This window comes from Canis lupus, chromosome 23, assembly GCF_003254725.2.
Source record: "Canis lupus dingo isolate Sandy chromosome 23, ASM325472v2, whole genome shotgun sequence".
Taxonomy (NCBI): domain Eukaryota; kingdom Metazoa; phylum Chordata; class Mammalia; order Carnivora; family Canidae; genus Canis; species Canis lupus.
This window is the reverse complement of record NC_064265.1, coordinates 29,886,124-29,902,331: the sequence shown is the minus strand read 5'-3', so window position 1 is coordinate 29,902,331 and position 16,208 is coordinate 29,886,124. Positions and strand designations below refer to the sequence as shown.

Genomic DNA, 16,208 nt, shown 5'->3' with positions numbered 1-16,208 from the left:
ATGGATAAAATATCTAAATGTGAGACAAGATTCCATCAAAATCCTAGACGAGAACACAGGCAACAACACCGTTTTTAAACTTGGCCACAGCAACTTCTTGCAAGATACATCTATGAAGGCAAGAGAAACAAAAGCAAAAATGAATTATTGGGACTTCATCAAGATAACAAGCTTCTGCACAGCAAAAGAAATAGTCGACAAAACTAAAAGACAACCTACAGAATGGGAGAAGATACTTGCAAATAACGTATCAGATAAAGGGCTAGTATCCAAGATCTGTAAAGAACTTATTAAACTCAACAACAAAGAAACAAACAATCCAATCATGAAATGGGCAAAAGACATGAAGAGAAATCTCACAGAGGAAGACATAGACATGGCCAACAAGCAAAAGAGAAAATGCTCTGCATCACTGGCCCTCAGGGAAATACAAATCAAAACCACAATGAGATACCACCTCACACCAGTGAGAATGGGGAAAATTAACAAGACAGGAAACAACAAATGTTGAAGAGGATGTGGAGAAAGGGGAACCCTCTTGCACTGTTGGGAATGTGAACTGGTACAGCCACTGGAAAACTGTGTGGAGGTTCCTCAAAGAGTTAAAAATAGACCTGCCCTACGACCCAGCAATTGCACTGCTGGGGATTTACCCCAAAGATACAGATGCAGTGAAATGCCGGGACACCTGCACCCCAATGTTTATAGCAGCAATGGCCACAATAGCCAAACTGTGGAAGGAGCCTCGGTGTCCATCGAAAGGTGAATGGATAAAGAAGATGTGCTAATGGAATATTACTCAGCCATTAGAAATGACAAATACCCACCCATTGCTTCGATGTGGATGGAACTGGAGAGTATTATGCTGAGTGAAATAAGTCAATCAGAGAAGGACAAACATTATATGGTCTCATTCATTTGGGGAATATACAAAATAGTGAAAAGGAATAAAGGGGAAAGGAGAGAAAATGAGTGAAAATACCAGTGATGGTGACAGAACATGAGTGACACCTAACTCTGGGAAACTAACAAGGGGTAGTGGACAAGGTGGGCAGGGGGTTGGGGTGACTGGGTGATGGGCCCTGAGGGGGGCACTTGACGGGATGAGCACTGGGTGTTATGCTATATGTTGGCAATGAACTCCAAAAAAATTTTTAAAAAAAGAATCAGAAATTAAAAATGCAATAACTGAGATTGGAAACAGGCTTGATGCAATGAACACAAGACTGGAAGAAGCAGAGGAATGAATTAGCGACCTAGAAGACAAAATAATGGAAAACAATGAAGTTAAACAAAAGAGAGAAACAAGTATGATGGAACATAAGAATAGACTTAGGGAACTCAATGACTCCATCAAACATAGTAACATTTGTGATATAGGAGTCCCAGAAGAATAAGAGAGAGAAAAGAGGGCAGAAAGTTAATTTTAGGAAATAATAGCTAAAAATTTCCCTAATCTGGGGAAGGAAACAGACATGCAGATCCAGGAGGCACAGAGAATTCCCATCAAAATCAACAAAAGCAGGCCAACACGAAGACATACTATAATTAAATTTGCAAAATGTAGTGATAAAGAAAAAAAAACTTAAAAGCAGCAAGATAAAAGAAGTCCTTAAATTGCAAGGGAAGACCCATAAGGCTAGCTGCACATTGCTCAACAGAAACTTGGCAAGACAGAAGGAAGTGGGCATGATACATTCAAAGTCCTGAAAGGGATAAATTTGCAGCCAAGAATATCACAAGGCTGTCATTCAGAATAGGAGAGATAAAGAGTTCCCCAGACAAAAAAACCCAAAACAAACAAACAAACAAAACTAAAGGAGTTCATGACAACTAATCCAGTCCTAAAAGAAATATTAAGGAGAACTCTTTGAGTGGAAAGGAAAGACCAAAAGTGACAAAGACAAGAAAGGATCAGAGAAAATCTCCAGAAACAACAACAAAACAAGTAATGAAATGTCATAAATGCATTTCTATCAATAATTACCCTGAATTAAAATGGACTAAATACTCCAATCAACAGACACGGGGAATCAGAATAGATGAAAAAACAAGACCCATCTATATGTTCCCTATAAGGGACCCATTTCATACCTAAAGACATCTGCAGTTTGAAAGTGAGGGGATACTCCATGGCTGTGGCCCTTCAGGACTACGTGTCCCCCGACTACTCTTTCCTGACCATATACAGGGGCCAAGTTGTATATGTCTTCTCCAAGCTGAAGGGCCGAGGGCGGCTCTTCTAGGGAGGCAGTGTTCAGGGAGATTACTATGGAGATCTAGCTGCTCGCCTGAGCTATTTCCCCAGTAGTGTTGTACGTGAGGACCAGACCCTGAAACCTGGCAAAATTGATGTGAAGACAGATAAATGGGATTTCTACTGCCAGTGAGCTCAGCCTACCACTGTCCCTGCTGTGTGTGTGTGTGTGTGTGTGTTTTTTTTTTTTTCCCTTCTGGCTTTACGCAAATATATCAGCCAAGTGCAAAAAAAAAAAAAAAAAAAAAAAGTGAGGGGATAAACATTTATCATGCAAATGGACATCAAAAGAAAGCCAGAGTTGCAATCAATACTTGTATCAGACAAACTAGACTTTATACCAAAGACTGTAACAGAAGATGAAGAAGGTACTATATCATAATAAAGGGGATGATCCAACATGATAATCTAACAATTGCAAATATTTGTGCACCCAACATAGGAGCACTGAAATACATAAAACAATTAATAACCAATATAAAGGAACTCATTGATAATAATACAATAATAGTAGGAGACTATACTATATAAATGGACAGATAATCTAAACAGAAAATCAACAAGGAAACAGTGCCTCTGAATGACACACTGGACCAGATGGGCTTAACAGATATATTCAGAACATCATCCTAAAGCAGCAGAATACACATTCGTTTCAAGGGCACATAGGACATTCTATAGAATAGATCACATACTGGGTCACAAATCAGGCCTCAACAAGTACAAAAAAATTGAGAACATATTAGGCATATTTTCAGACCACAATGCTATGAAAGTTTAAGTTAGCCATAAGAAGAATTTGGAAAGGCTACAAATACATGCAAGTTAAAGAACATCCTACTAAAGAATGAATGGGTAGTACTGGAAGTCCTAGCCTCAGCAATCAGACAACAAAAAGACATTAAAGGTATTCAAATTGGCAAAGAAGAAGTCAAACTCTCCCTCTTCGCCGATGACATGATACTCTACATAGAAAACCCAAAAGTCTCCACCCGAAGATTGCTAGAACTCATACAGCAATTCGGTACCATGGCAGGATACAAAATCAATGCCCAGAAATCAGTGGCATTTCTATACACTAACAATGAGACTGAAGAAAGAGAAATTAAGGAGTCAATCCCATTTACAATTGCACCCAAAAGCATAAGATACCTAGGAATAAACCTAACCAAAGAGGTAAAGGATCTATACCCTAAAAACTATAGAACACTTCTGAAAGAAACTGAGGAAGACACAAAGGGATGGAAAAATATTCCATGCTCATGGATTGGCAGAATTAATATTGTGAAAATGTCAGTGGTACCCAGGGCAATATACATGTTTAATGCAATCCCTATCAAAATACCATGGACTTTCTTCAGAGAGTTAGAACAAATTATTTTAAGATTTGTGTGGAATCAGAAAAGACCCCGAATAGCCAGGGGAATTTTTTTTTTTTTTTTTTTTTTAGCCAGGGGAATTTTAAAAAAGAAAACCATAGTTGGGGCCTCACAATGCCAGATTTCAGGTTGTACTACAAAGCTGTGGTCATCAAGACAGTGTGGTACTGGCACAAAAACAGACACATAGATCAACGGAACAGAATAGAGTGGACCCTGAACTTTATGGTCAACTAATATTCGATAAAGGAGGAAAGACTATCCACTGGAAGAAAGACAGTCTCTTCAATAAATGGTGCTGGGAAAATTGGACATCCACATGCAGAAGAATGAAACTAGACCACTCTCTTTCACCACACACAAAGATAAACTCAAAATGGATGAAAGATCTAAATGTGAGACAAGATTCCATCAAAATCCTAGAGAAGAACACAGGCAACACCCTTTTTGAACTCGGCCACAGTAACTTCTTGCAAGATACATCCACGAAGGCAAAAGAAACAAAAGCAAAAATGAACTATTGGGACTTCATCCAGATAAGAAGCTTTTGCACAGCAAAGGATACAGTCAACAAAACTAAAAGACAACCTACAGAATGGGAGAAGATATTTGCAAATGACATATCAGATAAAGGGCTAGTTTCCAAGATCTATAAAGAACTTATTAAACTCAACACCAAAGAAACAAACAATCCAATCATGAAATGGGCAAAAGACATGAACAGAAATCTCACAGAGGAAGACATAGACATGGCCAACATGCACATGAGAAAATGCTCTGCATCACTTGCCATCAGGGAAATACAAATCAAAACCACAATGAGATACCACCTCACACCAGTGAGAATGGGGAAAATTAATAAGGCAGGAAACCACAAATGTCGGAGAGGATGCGGAGAAAAGGGAACCCTCTTACACTGTTGGTGGGAATGTGAACTGGTACAGCCACTCTGGAAAACTGTGTGGAGGTTCCTCAAAGAGTTAAAAATAGACCTGCCCTACGACCCAGCAATTGCACTGTTGGGGATTTACCCCAAAGATACAGATGCAATGAAACGCCGGGACACCTGCACCCTGATGTTTATAGCAGCAATGGCCACGATAGCCAAACTGTGGAAGGAGCCTCGGTGTCCATCGAAAGATGAGTGGATAAAGAAGATGTGGTTTATGTATACAATGGAATATTACTCAGCCATTAGAAATGACAAATACCCACCATTTGCTTCAACGTGGATGGAACTGGAGGGTATTATGCTGAGTGAAGTAAGTCAGTCAGAGAGGGACAAACATTATATGTTCTCATTCATGTGGGGAATATAAATAATAGTGAAAGGGAATATAAGGGAAGGGAGAAGAAATGTGTGGGAAATATCAGAAAGGGAGACAGAACATAAAGACTCCTAACTCTGGAAACGAACTAGGGGTGGTAGAAGGGGAGGAGGGCGGGGGGTGGGAGTGAATGGGTGACGGGCACTGGGGGTTATTCTGTATGTTGGTTAATTGAACACCAATAAAAATTAAATAAAAAAAAGAATGAATGGGTTAACCAGGAAATTAAAGAAAAAATGAAAAAAATACTTGGAAACAAATGAAAATGAAAACACAGCAGTCCAAAACCTATGGGATACAGCAAAAGCAGAACAAAGAGGGAAGTTTATAGCAATACAGGCTTACCACAAGTAAAAGGAAAAATCTCAAGTAAACAACATAACCTAAAGGAGCTCGGTAAAGAAGAAGAAATGAAGCCTAAAGCAAACAGAAGGAAGGAAATAAAGATTAGAGCAGAAATAAATGATATAAAAACTAATAGAACAAATCAATGAAACCAGGAGCTTGTTCTTTGAAAAAAAATAAATAATAAAAAAATAATAAAATTGATAAACTCCTAGCCAGATTTATTAAAAATAAAAGAGAAAGGACTCAAATAATAAAATGACAAAAAGAGAAAGGAGAAATAACAACGAACACTACATAAATACAAAGAATTATAAGAGAATATCATGAAAACTATATGCCCACAAATTGGACAACCTGGAAGAAATGGATAAATTCCTAGAAACATATAAACTACCAAAATTGAAACAGGAAGAAGAAACCTTGAACAGACCAATAAGTAGCAAAAAAATTCAATCAGTAATCAAAAATCTCCCAAACAAAAGTCTAGGGCCAGACGTCTTCATAGGCAAATTTTACCAAACATTTAAAGAAGTGTTAATAACTATTCCAAACTATTCCAAAAAAACAGAAAATGAAGAAATATTTCCAAATTCATTCTACAAGACCATGTTATTTACCCTGATAACAATACTAGATAAAGACTCCACCAAAAAAGTAAACTACAGGCCAATATCCTTGATGAAGATGGATGTAAAAATTCTCAATAAAATACTAGCTGCCTGAATCCAGCAACACATTAAAAGAATCATTCACTATGATCAAGTGGGATTTATACCTGGGCTGCAAGGGTGATGCAGTATTTACAGATCAATCAACATGATATGCCACATTAATAAAAGGATAAGAACCATATGATCCTCTCAATAGATGCAAGAAAAGCATTTGACAAAGTTAAACATCAATTCATGATAAAAACCCTCAACAGAGTAGGGTTAGAAGGAAATTACCTCAACATCATAAAGGCCACATATGAAAGGCCCACAGCTAATATCCAAATTGGGGAAAAACTAAGACCTTTTCCTCTGTAGTCTGGGAGAAGACAGGGATGTCCACTGTCACCACTGTTATTTAATATAGAATTAGAAACCCTAACCACAGCAAATGGGTGACAAAGAAAAATAAAAGGCATCTGAATTGGCAAGAAAGTCAAACTTTCACTATTTGCAAATCATGTGATACTCAATATAGAATACCCAAAAGACTCCACCAAAAAAATTGCTAGAACTGACAAATGAATTCAGTAAAGTCACAGGACACAAAATTGATGTACAGAAATCTGTTGCATTTCTATATAGCAATAATGAAGCAGCAGATGAGAAATCAAGGAATCAATCCTATTTACAATTGCACCAAAAACCATAAGATACCTATCCAATAGCAATAAACCTAACCAAAGAGGTAAAAGATCTGTACTCTGAAAATTATAGATCACCTATGAAAGAAGTTGAAGAGCACACAAAGAAATGGGGAAACATTCCATGCTCATGGATTGGAAGAACAAATATTATTAAAATACCTATATTACTCAAAGCAACTTACACATTTAATGCAACCCCTATCAAAATACCAACAGAATTCTTCACAGAGCTAGAACAAACAATCCTAAAATTTGTATGGAACCAAATAATCAAAGCAACCTTGAAAAAGAAGAGTAAAGCTGGAGGAGGCATCACCATTCCAGGTTCCAAATTATATTACAAAGCTATAATGATCAAGACAATATGGTACTGGCAAAAGAATAGACACATAGATAAATGGGACAGCACAGAAAACCCAGAAATGAGCCCAAAACTATATGGTCAGTTAATCTTCAACAAAACAGGAAAGAATACCCAAAGGAAAAAAAAAAGATAGTCTCTTCAGTGAATGACGGGAAACCTGGACAGCTACATGCAAAAGAATAAAGCTGAATCACTTTCTTACACCATACACAAAAATAAATTCAAAATGGATTAAAGAACTAAATATAAGATAGGAAACCATCAAAATCCTAGAGGAGAACACAGGCAGTAGCCTCATTTACCCGGGCCATAGCAACTTCTTTCTAGATGTTTCCCGAGGCAAGGGAAACAAAAGCAAAAATAAACTAGTGAGACGTCATCAAAATAAAAAGCTTCTGCACAGTGAAGGAAACAACAAAACTAAAAGTCAATCAACAGCATGAGAGAAGATATTTACAAATGACATATCTGATAAAGGGTTAGTATCCAAAATATATAAAGAACTTATAAAACTCAACAACCCAAAAATAAATAATCCAATTAAAAATGGGCAGAAGACAGGTGCCTGGGTGGCTCATTTGGTTAAGCATCTGACTCTTATTTCAGCTCAGGTCATGAGATCAAGCCCTGTGTGGAGGTCCATGCTGGACGTGGAGCCTGCTTCAGATTCTCTCTCTCCCTCTCCCTCTGCCTACCCTCCTGAACTCTTGCTGTCTAAAAAAAAAAAAAAAAGAAGAAGACAGGAATAGATATTTTTCCAAAGAAGATATATAGATGGCCAACAGACACATGAAAAGATGCTCAATATCACTTATCATCAGGGAAATGTGAATCAAAAGTACAATGAAAGGGGAACCCTCTTGCACTGTTGGTGGGAATGCAAACTGGTGCAGCCACTCTGGAAAACAGCATGGAGCTTCCTCAAAAAGTTAAAAATAGAACTACCTTGTGATCCAGCAATTGCACTACTAGGTATTTACCCAAACAATACAAAAATACTAATTCAAAGGAGTAAATGCACCCCAGTGTTTATAGCGGCATCAACAATAGTTAAATTATGGAAAAAGCCCAAATGTCCATTGACTGATGAATAGATAAAGATGTAGTATATATATCTATGGGTTAAGTAGGGGTTGGGGATTAAGAAGTACACTTGTGATAATCCCTGAGTTTTGTATGTAAATATTTTATCACTAAATTGTACACCTGAAACTAATATTACGCTATGTATTAACTAACCGGAATTGAAATAGAAACTTTAAAAAAAGAAAAAGAAAAGATACATGGTATGACTTTGATTTTTTTGAAATTATGGACTTGTTTTGTGGCCTAATATGTGATCTATCCCAGAGAATGTTCTGTGTGCACTTGAGAAGAATGTGTATTCTGCTGTTTTTAGGATGGAATGTTCTGAATATGTCTGTCAAATCCATCTGGTCCAGTATATTATTCAAAGACAATGGTTTCTTGTTGGTTTTCTGTTTGCATGATCTGTCCATTGATGTAAATTGGGTGTTAAAGCCCCCTACTATTATTGTAATATTATCAATTATTTCCATTGTGTTTGTTATTAACTGCTTCATATATTTGGGAGCTCCCATATTGGGTGCACAAATATTTACAATTCTTATATCGTGCTGTTGCATTGTCTCCTTTATTAGTATATAATATGCTTCTTTGTGTCTTGTGTTTTTTTAAGATTTATTTATTTATTTGAGAGAGAGAAATGTCTGTGAGTGGGGGTAAGGACAGAGGGAGCAAGAGAGGGAGAATCCCAAGCAGACTTCCTACTGAACACAGAGCTCAATGTGGGGCTCAATCCCAGGACCCTGAGATCATGACCTGAGTGGAAATCAAGAGTCAGATGCTTAACAGACTGAACCTCCCAGGTTCCCCTTTGTCTTTTATTATAGTCTTTTTTTTAAAAGTCTATTTTGTCTGATATAAGTATTGCTACCTTAGTTTTCTTCTGACATCCATTTGTGTGATAAATGTTTCTCCGTTCCTTCACTTTCAATCTGCATGTGTTTTTTGGTCTAAAGTAAGTCTCTTATAGGCAGCATATAGATGAGTCTTCTTTTTTTATCCACTTCTTCATTCTATGTCTTTTTATTAGAGCATTTAGTCCATTTACATTTAGAGTAATTATTGATAGATATGTAGTTAGTGCCATTTTATTACTTATTTTGTGTTATTTCTGTAGATTTTCTCTTATCCTTTTTCTCTTACTCTCATAATTTGTTGGCTTTTATTAGTGATATAGTTGGATACTTTTCTGTTTATTCTTTGCATATCTATTAGTGGTTTTTGATTTTGTAGTTACCATTAGGTTTGTATATAACATCTTCTGCATATAGCATTCTATCTTAAATTGATGATCACTTAAGTTTAAACCCTTCTCTCCTCCCCACATTTTAGGTATATAATGTGATGTTTTATATTTATTTATGTTATGAATGCTTTGACTGCTTTTACAGAAATATATATTTTTACTTTTTTTTTTCTTTTTATTCTTTCATTCATGGTCTCTCCTTTCCACTCAAAAAGTTCCCTTTAATATTTCTTGTAGGGTTGGGTTAATAGTCATGAACTCTTTGTTTTTGTTTGTCTGGGAAATTATCTTTCCTTCTATTTTGAATGATAACCTTGCAGAATAGAGTATTCTTGGCTGCAGATGTGTCCCTTTTAGTATTATGAATAGATTATGAATAGATTATGCCACTTTCTTCTGGCCTGCAAAGTTTCTGCTGAAGATCCAAGGCTATTCTACTGATAGCCTTATAGGGGTTCCTTTGTATGTAACTGTCTTCTTTTCTCTTGTAATTTTTTTCTTTATAGCTACTTTTTGCCATTTAGTTACTATGTTTCTTGATGTGAAGCTCCTTGAGTTGAATTTGGAGGGGATTCCTGAATCTAGATATTTGTTTCCTTCTGCACATAGGGAAGTTTCCAGCTGTTATTTCATCAAATAAATTTTCTGCCACCTTTTCTCTTTCTTCTCCTTCTTCTTCTTCTTCTATCCCCATAATGCAAATGTTATTACACTTGATAGAGTCACTGAGTTCTCTAAGACTATTCTCAATTTGCATAATTTTCTTTTCTCTCCTTTACTCAGCTTGGTTACTTTCCATTACTCTGCCTTCCAGGTCATTAATTCATTCCTCTGCTTCATCTAATTTACTATTTTTTCCAACAAGTGTATTTTTAATTTCATTTATTATATTCTTGATTTCTATTTTTTTAATCTCTGATGTTCTCTACTCTTTTCTCACATCCCATGAGTACTTTATGATCATTACTTTAAATTCTCTATCAGGCATATTACTTATTTCCATTTGGCTTTGTTCTCTTGCTACAGTCATGTTCTTTCATTCAGGAGATATTTCTCTGTCTCCTGATGTTGTCTGACATTCTTTGTTGGTTTCTCTGTGTTATTAAAGTCAGCTACTTCTCTTGCTCTTAAAAATAATAGCCTTATGAAGAAGAGGTCCTGTCTGCCCTTAAGTGCAATGTTCCCTGTTCCCAAGGGCCTGGCATTTCAGGAAGTATCTCCTATGTGTGTTGCATGTGCTCTGTTGTTGAGTCTTGGGCAATCCTTCAGTCCATTTTTCTGCAGAGACTCTCTTTGCCTATTATAGGTAGCGTTTGGTCCCTAGCAGGAGAGGGGCATGTTTTAACAGGTGTTCAGTGGTTTACCTGCAAAAGGAGATCTACAGCCAGAAATGAGGTTCTCCAAAGTGCACAGGTCAAGAAATGTGGCATTGGCAGGGTTTGCACTTGTCTTCTCGGGGGATGTGCCTGTAGTGCTGGAGTAAGGTATGGGGGTGGGAGGGGGAGGGAGGGCTTGTTGTAAGCAAGTTAGGTAATGTATGACATACTGGTTCACCCAGGGGGCCGTTGTTTATGTTAGGAGACATGGGAGGGAAATGGCATCTGCTAGCTCCTTTGTTCCTGGAGTTCCCATGATCCCTGTCTCTTTGGGGATGTTCTGAGATGAGCAAATCACTCTCCCTCACATCTGCACCCAACCCCCTCCATTTTTCAAACTCCTGGTTCTAAGCTGTATCTGCACAGGCTGTTTGTTGTGCTGTTTTTTTAAGGGTGGGGACTCTGCTTCCTAATGCCCTCCATGCTCTCCCAGAATGGAGCCCAGCGATTTTTAAAATTCCAGGCTTTAAGTCCCACTGGATGTAAGAACTCATGCAATTTGGCCTCTCTTACTTTCAAGGCAAATGTTTTAGGGATTCATCCTCTCCAGTTGTGGGCTCCCCAGTGTAAAAATCTGTTTTCCACCCTTCTCCACACCATTGGCTCCCTCCCCACCATAGACAGCTACAGTCTGTTTTGCTCCCAGACTTCCTCTTCACCCTTCCTACTTTTTTTGATGTGGCCTCCTCTCTACGTTTAGTTGTGGAGTTTATCTGCCAGTCTTTGGATGCTTCCTGGGTTATTTATACTGATGTGAGTATTATCTAGTTGTATGTGTGGGTCAGGGTGAGCTTAGTGTCCTCCTACATCTTTTTAGCAGACCTTCCATTACGTTATTTTTAAATGGATTAATAAATATGTTTAAAGTTTCCTCGTTTTAATCTCTAATACAATAATCATTGACAGCAATTACTCATATAATCAGAAGCCCTTTGTGGTCCTGAAATTTTAGAGTGCTACAAGGTCCTGAGATCAAAGTTTGTAACATGTTATTCTCAACCATAAGCCCTTTGGGGGCAGGGGCTACATCTTTCTTGATCACTGCTATATCCTACATGGGAGATATTTTAAAAAATGACTGTTAGGATGCCTCAGTGGTTTAATTGGTTAAGCATCTGACTTTAGCTCAGTCATGATCTCAGGGTCCTGGGATCAAGTCCCACATTGGGCTCCCTGTTCAGTGACAGTCTGCTTATCCCTCTGCCCCTCTCCCTGTTTGTGCTCTCTCACACGCATTGTTTCCCTCAAATAATTAAAGTCTTAAAAAAAATGGCTGTTAATATTTGCTGAAAATGTGATCACATGCCTGTCCAAAGGAATGGACAACACCCAAAATGGGCCTTGCAAAGCATTCCAGAGAGAACAGTCTAATAAAAAGGACTAGAAATAAGAAAGTAAGCATTAAAAGAGAATAGTGAGAAATTAAGTGTATGAACCTAATACAGTGGATAAAAACTTAGGCTTTGGACATAAATAATCCTGAGTTCAAATCCTGACTCCAAGATATTAGCTAAGTTGCTTTGGGCAAATCAACCATTCTCATAATAATAGCATCTACTTCCTACATTTGTGCTGACAACAGTAAAGTGCTCAGAGTTGTACTTCCCAACATAGCGTGTTAAGCGTCCCTTAACACATATGACCATCAAGTACTTGGTATGTGACTAGTGCCCTGGAAAACAAATTTTTTATTTTATTTCATTTTAATTGATTGAAATTGAAATTAAAAGTTTTCAATTGAAGCAGTTTTATCAATATGGATAAAAGTAGAAAAGGAAATGATTATTGATATTTGATATTTGATATTCAGGTACTAGAAATCTTTAAAGTATGTTTGGAATAACTAGAAATCTCTAAAGTATGTTTGGAATAACTTGGGTATGTGAAACTAATTTTTCCACTGTACTTTTTATGAAATCTAAATAGAGGTCAATTATTTTCAATAAAAATTTAGAGTTCAAATTGTGACATGATGTAGGTGTAAAATACATAGTGGATTTGAAAGAGTTAATACCTTGCCAAGAAGAAGAAGAAAAAATATATCAGTAAGTCTCTATTGATTACAAGCCCACTGATAAAACATTTTATTGAAACAAATTTCACTTGTTTCTTTTTACTTTTTAATAGTCAGAAAATTTTAAATCATATAAATGGCTCACATTATATTTCCATTGGACAGTGGCTTAACACATTGTAAGCACTGTACAAAGTGCTAGTGATCACTGTTTTATTATCTGTACTATAGAGATTAACATTTACCTTACAAAATCATATAAAGAGAAAATGAGATATGATATAAAGCTCTTAGCACAGTGTGAAGCACATCATAAGAGCTCAGTAAATGTACCTGTCATCTGTAAGTGGCAAGGGCATCATGTGTTCCAGGAAGATAGACCTGGAAAATGAGGTGGGGGTTGGGTATTATATAAAGTTTTGCAAATCTGGCTGAGAAGCTGGGGCTTAATTCTCTCTGCAACCAAGAGCCACTGAAGCACATGATCCATGATGTGTTTTAGAAAGATAACTCTGACATGTATCCTCAGAGGGGGGATGTGAGTTTTGGAAACAATTCTAAGCCATTCAAAGCAAAGTCTGCAGAGTAGGTTGGGTGATCAAGCTGGGAAACGCTGTCTGGGGTCACAAACCAAGTCTCAGTTTGAGTGATGACTCTGGCTTCACAGGAAGCTCATAATCCAGCTTTGTGGGCAATTTTGAAAGAGAAGTTTCACAGGCATTTTTGAAAAGTGACAGACAGCATTGTTGTTTTAAGCAGATCTTCCACTATGACTATTCCAAAATATGTACATTTTTGTATGTTTACACAACCAAGCACATAAATGGTCTCATTACATTTTAGTTTGTTTGTGCACTCCAGACAAAAGGCACTTTTGTTATTGCTCTGTAAAACAATTTTCTGATCTCAAACCCCTTAGAGCCCTCCAAGTTCCTAATTTATATAAATAGGCTGATCCTTCCCTATGAAATACTTAGGTACCAAAAAAAAATCCTTTTATCAGTAGCATCCTTAGATCCAGGCAATAGAAGCTCCCATCCTGGGCCCCACACCTTGGAAGGTTTTGGGATGGCCTCTTTTCTGCTGCACTCTTCTCCTTCAAGAGTTATCTAATGCTGCATAGAAAATCACCATAAAACTCAATGAGTTAACAGAATAATCATTTTTATCTTTCATGGTTTCTGCAAATTTTGAGTTTGGGAGTAGCTTATCAGGGTGGTTCTGGTTCAAGGTATTTCATGAGGTTGTAGTCCAATGTCAGCTAGGACTGTAATCATCTGAAGGCTTGGCTTGGACTATGGGATATGCCTCCAAGTAGTTCACTCACAGAGTTGGCAAGTTGGTTTTGGCTGCTGTGAGACCTTAAGGTCGTCTCCACATGGGAAGCTCCCTGACAAGATGGTGGCTAGATTCTGAGAGATTAAATATACAAATGGACAATGGCTAGATCATATATGAAAACAGAACTCTGACCCACAGCTTGTAGCAACCAGCCCAGGAAGTCAACCACAACCTCTGTAGCAATTAGCCCTAAATGGCCAGGGCTTGAAGGAGAGTTCCCACTCTCCATATGCCACAGAGGAAAGGCCATGCGTGTATGTTGCAAGAAGGCAGCCATCTGCAAGGCATGAGCCAAATTAGCTGGCACCTTATCTGGGACTTCCAACCTCCAGAACTATAAGAAAATAAATTTCTGTTATTTAATCCCAGGCTGTGGTATTTTGTTATGGCAACCCAAGTAGACTAATATACAAGGTCCCTCACAGAACAGACTAGACTAGGCATGCAAGAGGTGGGGAGGTGGGTCATAGGTTGGGTGTGTGAGGGGGTCTACTCTCCACTGGCCACCTCATTCCAGCATGACACTTCAAGAAATCTGAAAATTATAAACTCAAATGTGCTCTTCCAGGATGTTATGAATGCATATACATGAATGTAGAGAGATACAACTTATTTAACAGTTTGTTAGCATGATTTATACCCTTAAAATACTTTGATATGTGATATGTAGGCCTCCATTGGTGCTCTTGCATTGGACCCCACAAATGTTAAAGGTACACAAGATTTTAGTTTGCATAGTTTTTACTCTGAGGAAGAGCACAATATATGTGTGTGGTAGGTTGCATCATTATTATTATAGTCAAAAAACACAATTCCACAAAGAAGGGTGCTATCTATCAGGCTCAAGTTAATAGCACAAACTGGGTAGAGGACCTTGCTCTGCCTCAATGCATATTTCATAGAGCATTTTTCAAGACTAAGAAACTAATGTAGATATCAGCTACACACCATTTTAAGGAGACTGCTGAATTTCCTAAAAAGAAAAGCCTACATGAAATAGGCTTTGGAATGAATATTGTAGTAGTCACTGTTGGTGCCCACCTAGATGCCTTATTACTGAGGGTGACTTTTGTTTCAAGTGACACCTGGAACAGCCAACTTTTATCCATTGAAATGTTCCTTGAAACATTTTATTTTCGACCTGGTATATCTTTAAACAAAAATGCTTGTCAGCAGCTGGCACATTAAGAAAGTCACTACCAGTTTTCCATAAGTTTAAAATATTTTGAGCTGTCCTGTGGAAAGTCTCTTTTTCCAGCTCAGCGAGTTCCCTAGCTGATGAATGTTCCCAAACACATATGGTTGCTGATGGGGGAACCCAGATTCCTGACTACACAGAAAGTAGCCCTTCTGCCTCTGTGACTTTGGGTTGAAGAGCAAGTCATGCCCTTGGCCAGGGCAGCTGAGAGCCTTTCTATATCTTATAAAAGGCGCTTTGGGCACTCCTTATTTTATTACTTGTGGCTGGTTTCCCCTTCAGGGCCTTTGTGGAGTATTACAGTGTGAGCCAACATTGTAAATGCTGTAGTATTACCCAGCTGTCTAGAAAAAGTGGCAGACTTAGCAGTCGTTAACAAATCCTACTCCCAATTCTTTTCCAAATATACAGAAAGGATACGTGAAAGACAACAGTAAGAAACAAAGATGACCAAATGTCTGAAACAAAGCTGGATTTGTTGTTTACCTGGGAGAGCCATGTAGCCTCGTAGCCTCGTTCAGGTGTGAGTTCAGCATGTCTCTCCATTAGAGATCAAAAGACCTGGGATCCCTGGGTGGCGCAGCGGTTAAGCGCCTGCCTTTGGCCCAGGGCGCGATCCTGGAGACCCAGGATTGAATCCCACATTGGGCTCCCAGTACATGGAGCCTGCTTCTCCCTCTGCCTGTGTCTCTGCCTCTCTCTTTCTCTCTGTGACTATCATAAATAATAAAAAAAAAAAAAAAAAGAAAGAAATCAAAAGACCTTGGCCCTAGGCAGAATGTAAATTCTTTCTTTTCCTGTCTCTGATTTAGGGAAGTCTGGATTTAAGCAAGTCCAGGATTAGTTGCCTAAATTTCTAGTAGCCCTGGGGCCATTCAGTGAGGGCCTGAACTGAGCATTCTTAACAAGATTTC

The 16,208-nt window shown here is 37.9% G+C and overlaps 1 pseudogene; it reads left to right on the top strand.

Moving 5' to 3' along the window:
• Positions 1 to 2,132: 2,132 nt before the first annotated feature.
• On the top strand, positions 2,133 to 2,410 carry LOC112661209 (melanoma-derived growth regulatory protein-like; annotated as a pseudogene).
• The last annotated feature ends 13,798 nt before the right edge of the window (positions 2,411 to 16,208 follow it).